Here is a 5,407-nt window from a genome sequence, read left to right as displayed (position 1 = left end):
CTCTCTTGGTGTCAATCACTTGTAATGCCCTCCATGGACAGAAACCTGCAAAAGGAACAGAAGCTACCGTGACAGTCAGATTGATGAGGACTGTGGAGAAGTCCTGAGCAGAATAGCCTACCCACTCTAGTGTTCTGGGGCAGTGGTGAAACCCTCCCTACCAGATCTTGCCTGCAACCATTTTTATTCCTCAAGAGCTAAAATCAGATTTTTCATCTCTAAATGTTTTTAATCAGTGCAATATTTCATGATGTGAAGATTATGTGAACTCTTAAGTTCCAATGGCCATTATGTCCCTGGGAAAATGTTCACTCATCCACCTATGTAGCTGTGGCTGCTCTCATGCTGCAGTGGCAGAATTGAGTAGCTGTGACAAATACTAAACTTTTACTGTGGGAACTTAGGAAAAGTAGGAAAAGTTTGCCCTGTCCTAGTGTAGATAGTTAAACCTTTGAAAGGCTGAAACTGTGTGGATGCAGGAATCCCACTTGGAAGCTGGTTTACTTGGGGAAACGTAGACATCAATCACCACCAGGTCTTTTCCTTTCCTTTTTTTTTTTCTTCATTCCCTTTTGGGGCTGGGGCAGAAATATGCAAGTAGCAAGATTTCGCATCTTACTGTGACCTATGGTATCCACAGAGCTATCTGTACAGCATATGCTCATCACAGTCGTGGTAGCATACTTCCAACAAAAAGATTACACTTTGAAATTCTCATTTGTACACTAAGTAGAATGTAACAAGACTACGGGTAGTGGGAAGTCTACAGTCTTGTGACTATAATCCACATGTATTGAGTTTAAGATTATGAGATTTAGACATCTACAAAAGATTCGATCTTTTGAGTAGTATCCTTCATGTGATTTTTACAGAAAATTACAAACTGCAAAGTTTGCTCCATGGGTATTGCCCAATAGACACCAAGATGATAGTTCAGGGTAACCAAATAGCTCCATGTCTCCTATCCTGGCAGACATGGTTTTCAAGTGTTTGTTCTGGTTTCATCTTCAGATTCCTTTGGTCTATGTTTTACTTGCCAGTTCCTGCACATTGGTTTGTGTGGGGTTGATTTGGTTTTTGTAATTTTTCATTTTAACAAACCGCTGATGACGATACTGAGAAAATGCAGTCTGTGAAAGTGGCAGAACACTTGCCTACCTTCCTCAGCACCAGAAGAAATAAAAAAGATAAAAGTGTAATGTGGGTTGGGTTGTCCCCAAAATATATTGAGCTGTTTCTTGGTAAGAGAGTATGTTTCTTTTTAAAATAGAAAAATACCAAAAAGCCTCACAAAAATAAGCCTAGCCTTAAAGGAAAACTGCCTTGCCCCCTCATCTTCCTTAGGGTACCCCACCCTTTCCTGCCACCTGCCACTATTTCCTACCCAGAAGAAACCTGTTAAAGTACTGCAGGGATGCTTGTCTCCGATCAGTGATAGTAACTATGACATCATTTGGGGCATGAAGAGGACCTGGGGAAGAGAAGGTGTATTTTCTGGCCACCCACTCCCCTATCTGTCCCTGACAGATCAGTGTTCCTTCAGGTTCTTAGCTACAGCTTGTGTTTCAGTATTGTCAGAACACAAGTTCATTCCGTTCTCCTTTGGCCTCTTTGTGTGAGTGTATTTAGGGAAGACTGAGATACTCTAAAAACTCAGCACAAAGTATTATGTAATTTAGTGTAGTGGCCATGGATGTATATGGCTCTAGAGTCACTTCTCACCTCTAAGACACTGTGATACTGGATCCAAGGTTGAGATCAAAGGTCATTCAATTAGTATATGGGAACTATTCGAAAATGCCTTCCATTTCAAGATCCTTTAACTAAAAATTGACCCTTAAAGACCCACCTTCTTGCCACCGAACACGTTGTGAAATGGGTCACAGAAGTGTTCTGGGCTGCTAAACAGGAAAATAGTGTTATATTTGGGGATATCTTGGTCCATACTCTCCCCCCTACAGATAGAAGGTCATACTTGTCTTCCATCAGCAATGGCTTTAGAATCTTACTCACAGGATAAAGTCCATTCTCTTGGTAAAGATGCAAAGTCCTGATATGGTCACCGCTTTGCTAACCACCTCACTGCCACATATTCTCCATTGCCACTATCCTGCCTTTTACGTGTCAGTTATGCTAAACCACAGCCAGTTTGGACTAATCTGGGGACAATCATTGCTTGTATTTGTTCATCTTAATGCATTTGCGATGCTGTGCTCTGTGCGTCACACTATCTCAGTTGTTCCTCCAGGATGCTCCTGCAAATTAATATTCCAATCCTCATCAGAGGAAGTTAGGTGACTTTCCTAAGGTCCTATGGGTAGAGTTGCAAAACAGCCATAGGTCTCACACAATAAACAGTTGTAACTGGTAAGATGTAACTCGAAAGGGATCTGGTGTTGACTGGTGTGGGTAAAGATCATGACCAAGTTTTAGGTAACATATGAAAGTCATGGAAAACGATAGTTCAGTAGCACTCTCCAAAGCTGTGTGCATGTTTGGTTGCTGCCGCTGTTGTAGCCAAAAGTTTGGTCTAATTGTAGATCCAGTCCCTTCTGTTTTGTGTAGCCTTTTCTTAGGATGTGGGCTACTGCTATGACCACTGAGTGTCACAGAATGTTCGCTGAAATATGCAATTACTTCCTCCTATCAGAGACAAGATCAAGCATGGATACAATACCCCAAAACTTAACCAAAAGTTAAGTCTTTGGGGGAAGGAGAGCACCAGACTAGTATCAAATAAAGGTCCCACTGTGTTCCTGACCCTATGTCTTCCTTTCTTTGGTCCTCACAATCATGACTCCAAGCCTTCTCCTGATCTTTGCTTTCTAACCAACCTCTGCTTTGCCATTGGGGTATTGTATCCATTGTCTTGACTTGATGTCACTTGATGTCTTGATTAGAGCAATAAGACAGATAAAGGAGATAGAGGGGATACAAATAGGAAAGAAGTCAAAGATCTTTATTTTCAGATAGAATAATTTTATATATAAATGATTCTAAAAGATTCCTTCAGGAAACTTCTACAGCTGAGAAACAGTATCAGCAAAGTAGTGGGATTATAAAATCAACAGGAATCAGCAGCCTTCCTGTATACAAATGACAAACTCACAGAGAAAGAAATTGGGGGAATAGTACCTTTAACAATAGCCTCAAGGATATTTTAGGATAACTCGAACCAAGCAAGCAAAAGATTTGTACAAAAAAAAAAAACCTTTAAAACATTGAGGGAAGAAATTGAAGAAGCTATCAGAAGATGGAAAGGTCTCCCATGGTCATGGATCAGTAAGGCTAATAGAGTACAGATGGTCATCCTACCAAAAGCTCTATACCAGTTCAATGCAATTCCCATCAAAATTCTATCACATTAGCCAAAAAACAATCCTGAATAATAAAAGAACTGCTGGAAATGCCACCATCTTAGATTTCAAGTTGATCTACAGAGTGATCGGAATAAACTCAGTTCTTTTTTTTTTCATTTATTTATTTATTTATTCACTTTGCATTCCAGTCACAGTCATTCCTCCCTCCTCTCCTCTCAGTCCCACCCACAGAAATCGCTCCCCCAGTTACCGTTCCCCTTCTCCTCAGAGAAGGAGAAACATCCCTTTGGGTACCAGCCTATTCTGGGACATCAATTCACAACAGAACTAAGGCAGCCTCTCCCACTGAAACAGGACCAGACAGTCCAGCTAGAGGAAGGGGATTCAACGTCAAGCAACAGAGTCAGAGACAGCCCCTGCTCCAAATGTTAGGGGACCCACATGAAGATCAAGCTGCGCATCTGCTACAGATGTGTAGGGGCCTAGGTCCAGCCCCTGCAAGCTCTTTGGTTGGTATTTCAGTTTCTGTGAGCCCCTCTGGGCCCATGTTAGTTAAGGTACTTTTCATCAAATTCTGTTCCTCAGGGATCTCTGCAGAAGTGAAGACAGAAAGAACATAAGAATCAACAGGTGATGGGTGACACCGGGGAAACAGTGTCTTCCAGACACAATGGGTGATGGGTGACACCGGGGAAACAGTGTCTTCAGACACAACGGGTGATGGGTGACACCGGGGAAACAGTGTCTTCCAGACACAAGACAGATGCACATAGTAACTCAAAGAGACTGGCAACATGCACAAGACTCTATTTTAGGATATTTTCTCAAAACACCCCACACCCCACAGCTAAGGGTAACTAAACTGCTGTTACTATCCATCAGTTATTACCCTTAGAACATGTGATCACCTCTCTCTGAGCTCAGTAGTGGCACGGAGCTGGTTCATGATAGTTCTAGCACTCATGAAGACATCTAATAAATTCATTAATACTGTGATTGTTTTTCTCTTGAAACTAATAGCTCCAGACATTTCCAAAGTTTTGAACATTTTAAAACTCATTCATCTCTACTCTCAGTGTTAAAATATTAGCTGTGTATATTTGAGCTTGGTAGATTAATGGGATGAAGAACTAGGTTTAGACCCAGCTTTGGTAGGCGGATCTCAATGAACATGTTATTCTTTCTTTGCAGGACCTCAGTCTGGCCTGGCCGTTTCAAAGTAAAATACAATTGAAATGTGTAGCACTGTGTGTGCTTGGAAGTGCTCCTAAAAGCTTCGGGGATATTGATGTTAACTCGATGTAATTCTACCCAAAATCCCGATGATTTATTACCGCAGTCGTACACTTGAAGCAACTGAGGCAGGGAAAGGTTGCGTACACTCACTCAGGATAGCTGATAAGTGCAGAGCCGAGATTCCGTTCCAGACAGTCTGGCTCCAGCATCCATATTCTCAGCCTTTATGACCAGATTAAAGCCAGGACTGACCTTATCGTTGATCTAGTGCAGTCTCAACGCCTGCTCTCTGAAGACCATTGTGTGCCGGGGGCTGCCCCAGGCAACACTAAAAGCTGCCTGCTTGGGCAACTGTGTGGGAAGGGGCAGATGAGAGGGAGGAGGTACACAGTAGGGTCAGGTTTGCCTTATCAACAGTTGCCTAACTGAATGAATGTAGAACTGCCAGGCCTAGCTGATTGATATATATATTTATATATTTATATATATCCCCCGAAGGAGCTATGCTTTTCTCAAGTATTATTGGTAAGGTACTCAAGGAGACAGCCTAGTGAAGCGGGTTTGGATTCAGCCTATAGTGAGTTAAAATTCCAGCCTGCTTGTTTGATACAGGCAAATTGGCATAAGTGATTTTCCTATACCAGTTTGATATAGTAAATATGATACTAAGTACTGTGTGTGATCATCTCTAAGGCTCCCCACGAAGCGTGATCTTATTGTCCTGTAAGGCTGAAAACGGGCAGAGGCATACACTACAGGGAATTTAGTTAATTCCAAGTAGATTCTCTCCTCAGGGATTAATTTGAGGATGGAAGGAAACTTTTAGTATATAGGTGTAACAGTTAGGGCTA

Source organism: Grammomys surdaster, unplaced genomic scaffold, assembly GCF_004785775.1.
Source record: "Grammomys surdaster isolate TR1022 unplaced genomic scaffold, NIH_TR_1.0 124988, whole genome shotgun sequence".
NCBI lineage: Eukaryota > Metazoa > Chordata > Mammalia > Rodentia > Muridae > Grammomys > Grammomys surdaster.
The sequence above is the reverse complement of the archived record's forward strand: the minus strand, read 5'-3'. Positions refer to the sequence as shown.